Below are 18,311 nucleotides of genomic sequence, written 5' to 3'. Positions count from 1 at the left end.
AGATCATCTTTCTAGAATATTCTCTCCATTCCTCTGAACCCCATTATTCTGCTTTCTTTCTCCCTATAGCATTTATTTATATTTAAATATAAACGAGAACTACTCCACAACCTAGAGTCAACAAAGCAGAATACTTCCGTAAAACACAGTCACTAGGAAAACCAGCTACTTAGCTTATGCAGAAAGAACCAAACCAACTCCTTGCTTCAAACTTCTAATAATTTACTGTGCAGGATAAGAGTGCCTCAGATGGGCCCCTTCTACATTTTGACAACACACTAAGAAAATTTTCTGGGACCTTCCAGCTAAATTCTGGAATAGTATAAGACCTAAAAATAGGCACCAAAAGTTCTAAGATGCAGTAAAGTGACTTTGCTTCTTTCTTCTACTGTAATATAACTTAAGAACAGCCCAAATGTGTACTCTATGAAGATACTATGGTTCCCAATGCCCATGCTATCTAGCATACACAACTGCAGGCCTACATTTTACACACACACACACACACACACACACACACAGACACACACACACACACACACACACAGATCCTCCTTACCAACCTTGTGTTTCTTGATTGAGTACAAGACAGATATTTACTATGATAATGATGCACAGTTATTTCGGTGTAAAATATTATATATAGTAAAAAAAAGTATCCTGATACAACTCAAAGATTATAAAGAATAATTTGGAAAACAATGTATCTGTATTCAACATTACTACTAAACATGAGTCAAAATTATTCTTTTTGTTCTAAACGTACCAAAAATAACCTCAATTATGACATTTGGCAACATTCAGAACCTAATTTGAAGTCACTTTTGATTCTAAACCCATAAATTTTATAGAATTTCTGATAAGTTCTGCATGGCATGGTATGATCCATATATGTAAAGGCTTTGAGAACTCAATTCTTTCACAAAAATCAAGGTTTTGGAAAGTGAGTGAGAGAGGAAGAACAGAAAAAAAAAAGAGAATGTCTGATGGTAAAAGAGAATGTCACCACTTAAGAATAACAGAAAAGCTGTCCCCTCACACATATACCCACCCCACATATACCTATGTTCCCTCCTTAACCTTAAGATAAGATTTGTTTTTGAGCCAACACCACACATATTCTAAGCTGAGAGCATTTTCGCTAGACTTTTCTAATTCCTGGGAATTTTCTGCTCTCTAGATTCCTGGTCTCGAGTCTTTAAATCAATGATAAGTCTACAGATGGGCTATCTATAAACTGGAAAAGTAGACAGCCCTTCAGGAGCAAGGGAAGCTAACAGAAGGGACCATCCTCTCTTGGCTAAATCCCCAGAGATGAAATGATTTCTAAGTAGTACTTTGCAAGTTCCTGGCAAGACTGACTTCTGAATGCAGAAAAATGAAAATTCAGGAAAAAAATAGGAATTAGAACTGCAGCCAACCCCACAATGCCCAAATGTCTGAAGAAAATAAATATTTAATCTCTTTTGTCTTTGACACTCCCTGGCTCCTTAGCTATCAATAGCATCAACTGCACTATCACTTCTAAGTCCGCATCTGACACATGTTAAAAAACTGACTGTTAACTAACTCATCCTGCAAGTCAGGCTTCATCTATAGCTCTCAGTTCTTAAAAGGTGATCAGGCTCCTTACAAATCATAAAACAATGATCAAAACTATTTCATTCAACTTCCTCATTTTACAAAGAGCCTAAACTGATAAAGTAACTCTCCTAAAAATTCTCTAAGAAAGTTAATGGAAGACCTGGAGTTTGAGCCTCGTTCTCGTAATCCCCAAGCTAGCATTTCCAACTCCATTGCTGAAGAAGTGAATGGATTTGCTATCTATCCATCCATCCATCCATCCATCCATCCATCCATCCATCCATCCATCCATCCATAAATAAGAACACAGGTTTTAAAAAAATGAAAATATACATATGGCTTAGTGGATAAGAGCATGTACTCTAGATCCATACTGGGTGGTTTATATTCCAGCTCTGCACATATCAGCTATGTGACCTTGGTCAAGTTATTCAACCATACCTCAGTTTCCCATCTATAAAACAGGAGAAATATTAAATAATAATAATAACTGGCATGATGGTATCTACATCCTTGGGTTTGGGGGCAACTTAAATGAGATAATGTCATCTTAATATGTTAAAAAATTAGATAGCAAGCATTTAAAATATCTACCATATCATAAGTACTATGTAAGTATTAGATATCATCATTCTTCCAAATTTGGTTAAAACTAAGGAAATCATGAAAAGGACGTTATAGTCTCGCTTTGTTTTATTTCTCTCAGTTTGTTCTGAATACTTTTCAAATATACAAGCTTCATTTCATACAAGCATTCTCAAAGGAATTCAGTAGTGTGGTATAGTGTACTTTGCCTAGACTGGTGTAATTATTCTAGGCAATTTAAAAACAAGAATAAAAGGAGAAAAGGTCCTTACTGGTGTTCAGATCTAATCCCTAACTTCTGTTTTGAAAATTGTTATTGATTTGACATCTGTATAGAGTACTCCAAAGTCTGTGGTAATGCTTCACAGAGAGTAGGAGCCCATACTTGTTTGTTTGATTCTGGAAGAGCCACTGGAAGGGCAGTTCATCCCTCCTTAAAGGTACCAACACTAGCTAGGTAGCAAATTCTGAAAGTTCTGGGTCCCAGCTCTATGGGCTACTCTTCCTCCAAGATTCTAGGTTCTTGTAACTTCCAACTTCTTCCTTTTGATCCTCCAGCCCCCGGGCGGTAGCTGCTTCCTGCAATTATTATCTGCATTACCTCAGAGTTATCTTATTTCACCTTTTCAATCTTTCAATACCTGCTTAACAAATATCTGGTATTAGATTCTCTCTGTTAGAATAACTGAAATGGCTTCTCTTTTCTTAACTGGATCCTGGCTGATACACCAGGGGATGAGCAATTAGTCCCAGCTTTTTCACACTATACAAATCCACCTCTTATCATTAATATTGACAGAGAAGGCGACTCCAATCCTTCACCTGAAACATGTTAAAATGTCTTGTATCCCTCAAAGGGAGCTCTTCTTAATGTCTAATTTCAATTTATCCACGTTGAGATAGGAGATCCTCTCCTCTCAGTCATTAATATAAACAAAAAACATACTCCACACTGCCCATACATAGTCTATGCCATCCAAACCTATTCTGTGACGAGACCTGTCCCATCAGTCTTGATATGGAATTTCTTATAATAGCTCCTACCCTTCCCATTTTTTCTTTCTTTTGGATATGTAAAATGAGTTTCCAACTATAAAAGACACCATCTCAAAAAGTACCTACGTATAAAGATATATTTCTAATGTATAAAAAAAGTGGAGGAAAAGTCGTCTCTGAGTACTTTTGCTTATTAATTTAATAAAAGCTTTTATATATAAATTATAATATAGTATATATAATAATATGTAATTGTATATAGTAAGCATATATATCATTTCATACGCTTTATGTACTTAATTTTACTTGATAGACCATATATTACATATTAGTACATAAAGCTTGTAACACTCAAATTCATTTATTGTTGTAGTGAACCATTATTTATACAATTTATTGCTTTTTAAAGTTTCTACTTTCGTTCTTCATATTTGTGAGATCTCTGAAGTCATATACATATGGGTATGCATATGTGTGTGTGTATATATATATATCTCTATGTGTATAAGCCTAGCATGGTGCTTTGCCCTATAACTGTGTGTTGGATTGAGTTGTAATCACAAATCTACTGAGATTTCAGGCCACATCCTAATCACCTTTGACCTCTCAGTGGCTAGCATAACAACTTAATTAAAGTCAATGTTCAGAGAATTATCGTTGATTATTTGACATAGAAAAGCTCTAAAATACAATCAGAAAAGGAAAAAAAATTTTGACTTAGACATCAAATTTGTTGTGTAAAGTGTATATGGGATCTAAAGGAAAGAGATATAACACTAGAACCAAAAATATAAAGAGTACACATATGCCACGTAGTTTAAGAGTTGCAAAAAGGGGTTCATCTTTCACTTCGCCACTTACCTAACCCCTAACAAATTCTACCATGAACAACGCCTTTCTTTGTCTTAAGGTTTTGACCCAGTTAAAACACAAACACCTTTGAAAATTGTACTTTAACCAATTTATCAGTTCTTTTACTAAAAGCAGATTTAGATTTAGATCAGTGGGTTTAGAGGATGCTGCCACCTAGGAGACATCTGGAAATCCTAGGGGCATTCTGAGTTGTCACCATTATTAGTGTTCAATGGTGAAGGCAGGGATAAATGGACAGTCCTGAACACAAAGAATTACCCTACATCCCACATGATTTTTAAGTGTCTCACCAGACATTCATTAAGTAAAAACCTGTTTATAATTATCTAAGTTTAGAACCTAAGACCATTTTATTTTCATGATTCTTATTTATGCTAAATTATATAAAATGAAGTTACAGTGCAAATCAAAGGAAAATTGATCACTGTTTTGATAAAAATATAATGAACTATTGTTCACCATTTCATATAATGTTATCAATGAAAGTAAAGCAACTAGATATCCGAACCATCAATACAACAAATACAATTCTGAATCATCAGAATTTTGGCTAATTCCACATTCAGATGCAAGCATATCTGACTACTTCATTATGCCTTCTAGTATAGTTTTCATATTTAAATGCATATTATTTTATATAAATTATATTCTTTATAATTTCTCTTGTATTTCTGTTGTAAAAATATATATTTTTTAATTATGTGTGTAGATACATAATCCTGTCTACGAATTTTGTTTGAGAATAATAAAGAGGGAAATAAAAATAAGACTGTGAAACAGGTTTAGATGGAGAGAAAGATGAGAGCAAAAAGAATATCTGGTGGGAATACACCGCTGCAAAGAAAAAGAAGTGGGGAAATTGATGCCTGGCAACAAGCAAATAGAAGATACTTTATAAATGCTTAAAGATGAATTGTCATCTAATTCAGTTATCCAGGCAAAAATGCCACCACTGTTTGTCATGACTTATAGGAGTTAGCCTGATGCATGGAAGGAGCAGGGGCACTGGAGTAAGACAGACCTGCATCCAAGCCCTAGTTCTGCCCCTTATGAGATACGTATCTTAAGTTAGGTAAACTTAGGCAAATAATTTCACTTCCTTGAATGTTGACTTCCACATGTGTAAAGTGAATGTAATTTTTATAAAACTTCGCAAGTTGGCTCTGCTGAATCTCTAAGCCTATCACCATTCTGGCATATCACAGACCCTCAACAGAGGTTAATTCCTGCCCTCTTGTTCCTAGATTTTGCCTAACTTTCTAGTGCCTCCTGAAATAGAGAAAAGCTTAGACAATAGCTATATTAGTTATCTGTTGCTACATAACAAACTACCACCAATTTAGTCGCTTAAAACAACATATGTATTATCTCAGGTTCTGTGGGTCAGGTACCTGAGCATGGCTGAGGTAAGTTCTCTGCTTCAGGGTCTTCACAAGGCTTCAATCAAGGTGTCAGGTAAACTAGAATCTCATCTGAAGATTCAACTAGGAAAGGATCTGCTTTGATGCTCACATGGATGTTGACAACATTCGGTTTCTGGAAGGTTGTTCAACAGAGGCCTTTCGTACCTCACTGTCTGTTGGCCAGAGACCTCCCTCAGTTACTTGCTACATGGGGCTTTCCAACATGGCAGCTTACTTCATCAAAGCATACTAACTGAGAAGACAGTTGAGTCTGATAGCAAGTCAGAAGTCAAATCTTTTGTAATCTAATAATGGAAGTGACATTTTATCACCTTTGTCATGGTTAGAAGCAAGTCACTATATTCAGCCTACATTCAAGGGGTGGCTATTATACAAGGCATGAATTCCAGGATATGGGAATGGTAGGAGACCATCTTAGAGTCTTCCTGTCACAATAATAAAATGGATGATTGTTCAGAATTTTCTTCTCTATAAGTGGAAAAATTACCTGAGCCAAATATGTAAATAAAATGTTTTAATACCCAGTCCATGTTTCCCAACTTTTAAGAATTTAACTCATTGATTAATTTTCTATTATTTATGTCTGATAGAGTCCTATTAAAATCTGGCATAAAAGCCAGGAGTATTCAAATCACAAGTAGATTCTCTTTGATTATATAACTCAAGGCAACAAGAAACCACTATGCTGAAAATTTTCAAATCTGACAGCCAACTACTTCAAATTATTGTGTGTTCAAGGTGATTTCAAATAGAAATCACAGGTCTGCATACTTGAACTCTGGAAATCTTTCCCCTTCACTAAAATCTAAATACAAAATAAACCTAAAGGTTTAATGGATCATCCATTAAATGCTCTTTCTTAATTCCCACATCTAAGAATGAAAATTTGGGTTACTTTAAAAAAAAGTGTTACCTTATAAAACACAGCGGCCAACACTGAAAAACTGATGCAAAGCATCATGATTTATATAGTTTAGTGGTTTATCTTTTAAGAAAAATAAATGAGGGAAAAAAACTTAAAAATAAATTTTGCTGGTGATCATACTTCCAAAATCTTCTCTCTTACTTTGGAATCATATTGGCTAAAGACATAATTTCTGTGATAACTTTGAAAATATCACTGTTATTTAAGACATAACCCAAAATTAGCTTTATTTAGGCAACCAAGTTCCTAGTTGTCACTCAACCCACACTCCACTCTTCTGAGAAGGTGAGATTCATATTTATTCTATGAGGCTCTTCCCTCACTGTTGGACGAACCAGACCTGACCCACACTGAACCAACCTGACTCTCTTTCCAAGAACCCTAAAAATGGGACAGAGAGACACTACCTCATTGACTCATAGCATATAAGTTCTGAGTACATTACATGTTTATGGCCAGGGAGAGAGAAATGTTGAGGACATGGATACTGTAATGGTTAATTTTATGTGTCAACTTGATTGAGCCATAGTGTTTCCAGACATTTATTCTGGGCAAACATTATTCTGGATATGTCTGTGAGGGTGTTTCTGGATGAGATTAACATCTGATTTGGTAGACTGAGTTAAACAGATTGCCTTCTCCAATGTGGGCTGGCCTCATCCAATCAGTTGAAGGCCTGAAATGAACAAAAAGGTGGACCCACGCACAAGTAAGGGGGAACTTCTCCTGCCTGACTGCCTTGAGCTGGGACACTGGTCTTTTCTGGCTTTCAAAATTGAACTGAAACATTAGCTATGCCAGCTTTTGGACTGGAATTTATACAACTAACTATTCTGGTTCTTAAGCTTTTGGGCTCGGACTAGAACTCAACCATTGACCCTCTTGGGTCTCCAGCTTGCCAAATGCAGATCTTGGTACTTCTCAGCCTCCATAATTAAGTGAGCCAATTCTTTATAATAAATCTCTTTATATATTGGTTCTGTTTCTCCAGAGAATCTTGACTAATATGGATACTAAAAAGAAAAAGAGAGAGAGAGAAAAAAGCAATTTGCAGGGAGAGTGAAGTAATGTGTCAGGGAAGCAGAAATAAAAGATCACATTGTCTAGGGAGAAGAAGTATGGGAAACTATCTTGTTCTTATGGTTCTTCAAAGGATCTGGTTGTCCATCCTCTCCTTGGGTTCCATGAAACACTCCTGGTTTTTTAATAATAAATCCCCTTTTACATAAACTGGAACAGTGGATTCAGTTATCTGCAACCAAAAGAATTTTGAATAATGTACTTAGTGAATCAGTGTGCTTTCTGTAGAAAGCTCTGGTCTCCAGCTTGGCTCCCCATATTATTAGGAGAAAGGCTCCCTGTCTCATCTCAACAGAACACAGTAGAATGGTTAAGACACAAGGCTCTGGAGGTCACAGAGAACCTGCATTCAAGTCCCAGTTTTGCCACATACTAGTCACGCAAACTGCTAAATCACTTCACCTCTTAAGGCTTACTTTTCTTTATCTAATGACACATGGAGTTGTTATGAGAATTAAAGAGAATTCTGAGCTCAGGGCCATCGTGGAAGACCCCCTCATTTATGCTCTAGTTGTGTGGCCCAGCAGCTCTGCTCCATGCAGCAGCTGGCCCAGATGAAAGGCTCAAAAAGTTAGCCATTACCATACTTTTCTTTTTTCCATCATATTCCCTACTTGATTGCCATCAAAACCACTGACTTAAGCAAGTAAGGAGGGGTACTTTTAATAGAAATCAACAAAAACACCTGCAGCAATTTATTTGGCAATAGGTTTTCTGCTTCAGCTGCTTTTTTGGTTTTTTTTTTTTTTTCCCAAAATAAATATATACCAGACACTACACCACCACACATAGTAGAAATTATGGTAGACATACTGGGTCTTTCAGGAAATCATTCTCAATTGCCAAGAACCTAGCCTTTTGAGGCAAATTCTGTGCCAAAAAACAAAAACAAAAAAAACCAATATCCTATAGAAGTATTTAAGGCCCTGAAGTCAGCGAGACATGGGTTAAAATTCCTATGAAGTCTTGGTCAAGTTTCTTAATCTTTCTAAGCCTTTCTTTTCTCATGCTTTTAATGGGGATACTTCATATGATGGGGAAGGATTAAATTAAGATATGTAAAGCTAAGAACAGTGGTAGAAAATAGAAAGTTTGCTAAATAATTACTAGGTTATTTATTCTCAACCCTAGAACTAGAAACTAATATATTCTACCTAATAATATATGAATAATCACTCAATGAGCCCAAGAAATAATTTTGCTATTAACTGACATGAGGCTAATCCTGTATGCCGAACTACTTTACCTTAAAGCAGTTGGGTAAAATTCTAAATCTAAATGAAATTAAACTTTCTCCTAAATTTTGGGTGACCCTGCATTCCGGTTCATCCAGGATAATCCCAGGTATAATTATAATAGGGCCTCATTTCACTCTTGAAAAGTGTTCTGATTTAGATGATAAATCGTAAGATCACTCTATCTGAATAAAATGAATACTTTAAAAGGAAGATAAACTTTAAAATATGCTATTTCACCTCAGTGTTTGTCTACTGTGGTTTAAATGTTTTCTTTCCAGTTTATGAAACAAGCTGAAAATAGAGAGCATTTAGGATTCTATATCCATACATCAAGTAGTTTTTCATAGTGCCCAGACTTGGTAGCTATAACTAAGATATAGTCCTTAATTTCAAAGAACAAGTGGCATGAACAAATAGGGTAGCAGGGTGGAGCCATCTTACTTAGCAGCAATTGGTTTTTTGAGATCAATACTGCCCTACACGGATTTGCACTTTACGTGCTTCTGGCAGTTTATCGTATAAAATGCACTTTCACACTAACCACCTAATTTAACTCTCAAAAGAAAACACCATTTTCTGTTGCACCATCTCATGTGCACCTGGGACCACCATACAAGTGGGTGACTACATGGAAAGCCAATGAGTTAGCTCACGAGTTCTCTGATGCTCACCTTCTCCCCACCCAAGATCCTCAATCCTTGCTAAAGCTTCTGGCCTCAGCCTTGAGTAGCAAGGTCCTGCAACCATAAGTCTCATTTTTTAACCTGTTTATTATGTCAGCCAATTACAAGTATACTCTTTCAGGAATGACAGCAACAATAAACTCTAATGAAGAGGGGGCAAGATTTCTCAGAACTCCTATAGCAAATGCTCTCATTGTGGAGCCCTATTCAATGCAGCACATAAGAATGAGGTCTCCGCAAACTGAGCCTAAGTCTCTTCTTCCCTAAAATGGGGCCAATTATACTTGCCCTGCTTCCCAGGATGGTACCTTTGATTAAATAATAGCAGACAATCAATAATGCAAGTTTATGAATTACAAAGTACTGTGCAAGTCCAAAGCTATTGCTATTTAACAGCATCAATATGCTAAAGGTGACTAACAGATGTTTAATTTCAGCTTCATGTCCTATAGCATTTGAGGTGTGCTGTAGGGCAGAGGGGGTGTTAATGGAATATATTCTTTTAAAGGTGGAATGTTATGAGACTGACAAATCGCTTTTATAACTGAAACAAATCATGCCTGCCATTCAGTAATACTTGGAAATCCATCATCAATTTGATTTACACCCAGCATCAATAAATCACACAAAGTATACCCTGTGTAGCCCAAAGAGTAAACAAAAGTAAACATTGTGTTTCACCTGCCTTGTTGGCAAGACGAAATGAAAACTCTGGCTACCTCAACAGGAATAATGCCTTTGGTCTGACTGATTTGGTTATTTTTGGAACCTTTTACGAAATATTAATTTTATTTGCTCTAATTCTGCAGGAAGCCACATTGGAAGTGCAAGGAAATATACATGATTAAAAAGCAGAAGTGGAAAAAAAAAGTAACCAAGTATTTTGCTCCAACTTTCTTTAACTAATACAGCAACTGCGTCTCTTCAAAATTTCAGGACCCCAAGTGCTATTCTTGCCCCAATTCTAACATGATAACATTCAACATGGTTCACTCACTGGTGTTAGAGGATTTCTTTCATTGTCTCTTTTTCCAGGGATAGACATAAGTGAAGGACTGATAAAGTAAAGTAATAGTTTAAATCAGTGGCAGTGTTTTAAAATTATAATGTAGCAGGGTGGGGGAAAATATGAAGCTAGCCAATCCACTAAGGAATCAAACTCTAACCTAAACTCCAGGTTAAAACCAATTGAATTAGCAAACCACAAACAGTAAAAAACAAAAATAAAACTTGACGTGTTATTGAAAGTACATTAATTTTTAGACCTCTTAGGTTCACACAATACATTATTTTTCTTAAACCAGGTCTTAACAAGAGATGCCAGCCTTAAGTGACACAAGAGAGTTTTTTATTCCCAATTAGTCTGGTGTCCCTTGTTGGTATTATTCTGCTTTTTTTTGACCAACAATAATGAATAACCCACAAGCGCTAATGAATAACTAACTCCCTTTGTCTCCAAGGACAGCAGAGCCCAACAAGAAATGTCAGAGGCCCTGAAGTAAAATAAAAAACCTTTACAATGAAAATCTTCCCAATTATATAATCCTACTGGTACTACAAATGTGGAATTGTCTTAAATATTTAAATAGCTATGTCAAATGTGCTTAAAGCAGAGATCATAAAAGTGATTTCCCAGATGCTTTGAAAAATGCATTTCTGCCAGTCTAATTACAATTCTTAACTGCTGAGCAGAAAGTCGGGGAAAATAACATTACTGGTACAAAATAACTGGGATTCTTGTACTCACCAATCCTAGCAGGGCCGGGAAGCTGCCAACTACAGAACATCCTCCACGTTCATACAGTGGCTTAGATAAGTACAAACATTCTTATCTCAGCACATTAAAATTTTATATGTCATAAGAAATCATTTTTAAAACTAATTTCTACTACTTTAAAAATGTAAAGTTAAAAAGTAACTATTTGTAGGTCAGAGCAAATAAACACACTGATGTCGCTGAGAATCAGGGGTCTCACTGGCAAATGTGCAAGAAGTAAGTGTGAGGAAGAACTCTATAATGCTGTATTTTAACTGAAACTTATGATCTTGTTCTGACATATTTCCTAACACTGTCCATGCATAGGGCCCATAAGCAATGACATCTCTGAGCCAATAAGAACACCTGTTCATCTAGTTTTCCAAATATCATTTCCCACTAAAAGGAACCTGAGCTCTTTGGAAAAACGGCTGATTCCAGGTTTGGGCAGAGAAGTGCAAGTGAGCCTAGAACATTGTTATGTATGAAAGCAATGAAGTGTTTAATGGGAACATATCAAAAGGACATAGGAATTGACTTGAAGGGTCTCCTACTAGCCAAATCTAGGGCAATTTGAACATCAGAAATAATAGTGATGGTAATGAATTATAACATAGTAAATTTTTTAAAAGAATACATGAGTCTATAGTTTTTCTCAAAAATAGAGGAGAGAGAAGCTCTTCTTTCCAGAAGAATTCAGCTAATAAACATAGAAGGAATGATAGAATCAGAAAATCTGCAATGTAATAACAGACAAAGATCATCAATGGATGCCATGAAAGATTACTGGAGAACAAGATATTCACATAAGATTATTTACTAATTTTGCAAAATTAAGTGTCCTTCACAATGCAGAGATCTGGTGACACCACCTTAGCCAGACAATCAACAGCAACGTTACAAATACTAGGACAAATGAGTATTCAGTGCTTCCTGGTGTAATGCAATGGGTGGTACACAAATCACCTATGTAGTAGACCTACTAAAAATGTTTAAGCTGAACCCAATCATGAAGAAATATTCAGACAAAGCAGATTGTGAGACAACTAACCTGAACTCTTTAAAAGTAACAACTTATTTGTCATGAAACACAAAGAAAAGGCAGGAGGAGAGGGCCATCAAAGTAGATTAAGAGACATGACAACCAAATGTAATGCATGATCTTTGATTAGATCCTGGATCAAAAGAAAAAAATGGCTATGAAGGATATTTGGATTATAAGTAGGGAAATAAAATAATAATTTATGTTATAAATGATAATATAAGTGAAATAAAATATAAAATAATAATATAAAATTTTTAAATTTTTACTATATTTTAAGACATAACTATATATAAATAATACTATTGTATCAAAGTTAAATTCCTTGGTTATTATTAATATATTCTGGTTATACAGGATGAAATTACCTGCTTAGGAATTTAGGGGTGAAGTGTTACAATGTCTGCAACTTACAAATGGTTTAACTTATCTGAATGAAAGAGAGAGAGAATGGTGGCAAATGCAAAAAAGTAAAATATAATGTAACATAATAGAACATAATACAAAATAATGTGGAACAAAATCTCACTTTTTTAAAAAGGTAAATTCAGGAACAAAGAATGAGTTTTATTTGTTATGTATGATTGGTTAATTAAGTGGGAATAGTTGAGTGGGATTCCTGAGAAATCTGATTAAAGGGGTCTATTTAGGGGGAATTGTCACTTTTGTCTTTTTGCCTTTTGTCCTTCTTTCTTCCTCTTTCACCCTTCTCAGAAGATATACTTCATAGCTGGAGTTGGAGTGAGGCAGCTATTGCATAACCAAGGAGGAAAGATGAAGAGAAGCTCCATGAACTTGAACCTGACATCCCTGAGCTTCCAACCATTAGCAGCATCACCTACCATCGCTCACTCCTTGTATGAGAAAAATAAACTCTTGTAACAGAGGTTCCCAAATGTTCTCAGTTCATGGCATTCTTAATGTCTCGGTAATTTTTTCATGGTGCCCCTAGGCCAAAAGGAACACCTATTTATTTAGTTAGGTGTCAACAACTTAAGAGTATTTATGTACTAACAACTTATTAACTGTTGGGAAAAAAATATTACAAATAAATTAAAAATAAAAGTATTTTTTATTTCATTCTTAACCACAATTACTAATGGGATATGTGTTCCAATTGTGCCCTCTACTGCTTCTCAAACCTTGGAATCAGATTGCATATCACCACTTTCATCTCCTATTCCTAATATGAGTTGAATAACTGAACAGAACAAAAGTTTGCCTTTCCTAATATGAGTTGAATAACTGAACAGAACAAAAGTTTGGCCCTACACCAATAAGAGAGAATTCTTTCCTGAATGAGTGCTTGTTAACTGAGACATTGGCTTTTTCCTATGGACTCAAACTGAAACATCAGTTCTTCCTGGGTCTCACATCTGCTGCCTTTAGACAGGAACTATACCATTACCTCTTCTAGTTCTAGGCCTTCAGAGTTGTATGACAATTAAACCATCAGCTCTCCTGGGTCTTCAGCTTGCTGACTCATCCTACAGATCTTGGGACCTGTCAGCCTCCTGTCGGCCTCCATAATCAGATGAGCAGGTATATCTTTTTATATATGTCTCTTGGATGAATGGATGAATAGACAATGGATGGATGGATGGATAGATGGATGGATGGATGGACGGACAGACGGACGGACAAACAGACAATATATATATTCTATTGGAGATAGAGATAAACATAGACGTACACAAAGACATAAACATAGAGGCAGACATGGACATAGACATATATAGATATAGATATATCACCTATTAGTTCTGTTTCTCTAGAGAACCCTGACAAATACACCCACAGGGTCACCGGCTCTTTGGTACCTATCCATCTGGGACATGGCATTGTAATAATCCATAAAAAAACAATGACAAAGCCAAGGAGAAATGTCAGCCTCAAGCTTATTACATCACTACCAGGTTAAAATCCTTCCATAGCTCGCCAGTGTCCTCAGGATAGATCTAAACACCTTGATATATCATTCATGACTCTTCATCTGGCTTCTCATTCCTCTCCAGCCTCATCTCTTAACTATAGTCTCCGTGCCCCCTAATATGGAACCAGGTGAAAGTCCATGAACTACACAATGATCTCTTCAGGTTTTGTGTATGCTTTTCTCTCTACCAAGAATTAGTTCCAGATAGCCCCCATGGATAGCACACGTGCATGTGCACGCACGCACGCACGCACACACACACACACACACACACACGCACGCACACAACATACACATTGTGTGATGGCACGACTAGCTCCTCATCCTTCAGATATCCACCTAGGAATCTTACTTTCCTCCCAGACCTACTTACTGAGCACCAGTTGGGAACCCCTCTAAATGTTGCCTTATCACCCTGAGTGTATTCCTATCAGAGCCTTAAGTGTGCTTTATTTTAACTGCCCATTTATTTGTCTGATTTCAACTCCTTAAGGGCCACAACTATGTTTTATTGACTACTGTATCCCCCAAACAGTGATTCGCACATAATATATGCTCAATAATTATTTGTTAAATAAATGGTTAGATAAAGTTCTAATAGTCCCAGATCACCATTCTCAACTAGTTAGTTATTGGCTTAGTTTAGGAACCATCAACCAAGATCTGAAAGGGACACATTCAGCCACTTCAGACAACATCCACACCACTGGTGGTATTCAAGTTGCAAGGCCAAGGGGGATAATAATACAGTTGTCCTTGACCCTATATCCGTACCCACGTATGCCCCAACCATGCAGATCCTGAATAGGCACTATAGCTTGGATGCTGAGGAAGGAGCCAGAAAATTGGAAAGAGAAGAATCAGGAATAAAAAACATTATTATAATCATAACCACTTGTGGTCCCCATCAAAGTAATACTCCCAAACTCCTTACTGGCTAGCAATGCTGAGTTACTTAATCTTTCGAGACCTTAGTTCCCTTATAAGTTGATCAACAGTAGCATACAACTCAGGGCTGTTATGAGGAATAACTGAGACTATGTTCTGGAAAGCACTTAACACAGTGCTTGACACCTACTGAGTTATGATATAATAAATGCAAGTTATTAATATTATCACCATTATTATTGCCAGTCAGGATTTCAAACACAAGTATATATAAAAGCAAGCTACAGTTCACTAGGCAAGCCTGAGCTGAAAGATTTTACTGGGCCTTAGCCCCTGAAAATCTAAACACAGGAGCTTAACATTAAGGGGCTTAACTTGCTTACCATGAACATAGCAACCTGACAATGACAGAGCTATTTTGGATGCAACTTCCAGGGAAAGTTTTTCCTATACTTATACTTAATATCAGTAGTTCTAAGAAATCAAACAACCAAACCTGGACCAAAATAAATAGATACAAAAGAAAAAAAGGTACATATATATTTGTTTTTTTTAATCTACTAATTTATGCCAACTTCTCCATACACAGAAATACATACACTAAAACAACTTTTTTGTTACTTGCCTGATACAAACCATTATTTGCAATAACTGGGTGAGTTATAAGTTAACTGAGTGAATGGCCGTTCACAGGCTGCTAGTAATTTCATTTGGTAGTATAAACACAATATAAATGTTTAAAACTAAATGCCAAAATACCTAATTGCTATTTTATATAACGAAGCTACATTTTAAATGGTATATATACTCTTTATTTTCTAGCCCAAATACATACAACATTTTCAATCCAAGCTCATTAAGTCAACATCAGTTTCTAGAGACAGTGTGTCATTCAAATAATTTGCTATTCTCCAACAATTATCCTTTAATTTAAAATATATGGCAATCTGGAGCATTTGAGGTCTTGCTTACCAACAATTGTCATCAGTTTTGGTTGAAATGAACTCTTATAAAATTTTTGAAAGGTAAATAAAATAAAATAAAATATATGGTAATTCAAACTTTTAAAGCACATTTTCTCTGCATTTCAAATTAACCAGGTTTTCTAGTTCTCCACCAGCACAAAAATGCATCTTTCAGTATTCTCTTCTAGCTTCCTTCTCTTGTCACTAGTTGTATTAGGAAAGTTATAGGTTCTGCTCTTAAAATAATTTTTAGCATTTTTATGTATTAATTCCTCATTTTATTAGCTATTAAAATTTTTCCTTGAGAACCCTAAAGATTCCACACACAAAAAAAAAAACTGTTAGAACTGAATTCAGTAAAGTAGCTGGATACAAAATTCATATTCAGAACTTAGTTGCATTTTTATACACCAATGATGAACTAACAGAAAGAGAAATTAAGAAAACAATCTCGTTTACAATTTCATCAAAAACAATAAAATACCAATGAGTAAATTTAACCGAGGAGGTAAAAGATCTGTACTGGAAAATAAGTCATTGAAAAAAGAAATTGAAGAAGATACAAATAAGTGGAAGCATATACCATGCTCATGGACAGGAAGAATTGACATCATTAAAATGTCCATGCCACCCAAAGCAATCTATAGATTCAATGTAATCCCTATCAAAATACCAATGGCATTTTTCACAGAACTAGAACAAATAATCCTAAAATGTATGTGGAACCACAAAATACCCTGAATAGCCACAGCAATCTTGAGAAAGAAGAACAAACTTGGAGGTATCATGTGTTCTGATATCAAATTATACTACAAGGCTCTAGTAATCAAAACAGCGTGGTACTGGCATAAAAACAGACACATAGATCAATGGAACAGAATAGAGAGCCCAGAAATCAATCCATGCCTATATGGCCAATTAATCCATGGCAAAGGAGGCAAGAATATATAATGGGGTAAACACAGTCTATTCAATAAATGGTGATGGGAAAACTGGACATCCATGCAAAAAAATGAAACTATACCACCTTCTTACACCATACACAAGAATAAACTCAAAATGGATTAAAGACTTAAATATAAGCTCTGAAACCATAGAACTCCTAGACAAAAACTCCTAAACAAAAAATATTGCTTAGTAATATTTTTTTCTGATATATCTCCTCGGGTAACAGAAACAAAAGAAAAAGTAACAAGTAAACGAATGGGACTACATCAAACTAAAAAGGTTTTGCACAGCAAAGGAAACCATCAACAAAACGAAAAGACAACCTACTGAATTGGAGAAGATACATCTGATGAGTGGTTAATAACCAAAATTTATAAAGAACTCATACAACTCAACACCAAAAAAAAAACAAAAACAATCCAATTAAAAAATAGGCAGAAGACCCAAACATCACTAATCATGAGAGAATAGCAAATTAAAACTACAATGAGATATCACCTCACACCTGTCAGAATGGCCATCATCAATAAAAAGAACACGTGTTGGCGAGGATGTGGAGAAAAGGGAACCCTCATGTACTGTTGGTGGGATTGTAAATGGGTACAGCAACTATGGAAAACAGTTTGGAGGTTCCTCAAAAAGTTTCTGGGAATTTATCCAAAGAAAACCAAAACATTAATTCAAAAAGATTTATGCACCCCTATGTTCACTGCATCACTATGTATAGCAGCCAAGATGAGGAAGCAACCTAAGTGCCTATCAACAGATGAGTGGATAAAGAAATTATGGTACAGATATATAATGGAATATTACTCAGTCATAAAAAATGAACTCATCATTTGTAAAACATGGATAGACGGACCTAGAGGATATTATGCTAAGTGAAATAAGTTAGACAGAGAAAGACAAATATCATATGATTTTACTTATATGTGGAATCTAAGAAACAAAATAAATGAACAAACAAAACGATAACAGACTCATACAGAGAACAAACTGGTAATTGCTAGATGGGAGGGAGGTTGTGGGGGGGGGGTGGTACTGGGCGAAAAAGGTGAAGGGATTAAGAAATACAAATTAGTAGTTACAAAACAGTCACAGGGATATGGAGTACAGCATAGGAAATATTAGTCAATAATTTTGTAATGGCTGTATATGGTGCCAGGTGGGTACTAGAGTAATCGGAGGGGCAATCCGATTATATAAATGTCTAACCATTGTGCTGTATACCTGAAAGTAATATAAAATAAAAACTTTTTTAATTTCTCCCTTTTTTTATTTTTTCCTTCCAAACACCACCTTTCTTCTAGCACCCAACTAGCAGAATGATGATTCCAGCCAGCCCTCTCTCTCCTCCACGGCCTACAGAATCTAGCCCATTGGTCCACTAA

General features: G+C 35.7%; 1 protein-coding gene across 4 annotated transcripts in view; it reads right to left on the bottom strand.

Annotated features, from left to right (window-relative positions):
* Window positions 1-18,311, bottom strand: part of GLIS3 (GLIS family zinc finger 3) — a 420,354-nt gene that overhangs the window by 388,038 nt on the left and 14,005 nt on the right. The gene's annotated exons all lie outside the window — the stretch shown is intronic.

The sequence above is a fragment of the Pteropus alecto genome, unplaced genomic scaffold (assembly GCF_000325575.1).
Source record: "Pteropus alecto unplaced genomic scaffold, ASM32557v1 scaffold95, whole genome shotgun sequence".
Taxonomy (NCBI): domain Eukaryota; kingdom Metazoa; phylum Chordata; class Mammalia; order Chiroptera; family Pteropodidae; genus Pteropus; species Pteropus alecto.
This window is presented reverse-complemented; position numbering and strand designations above follow the sequence as displayed.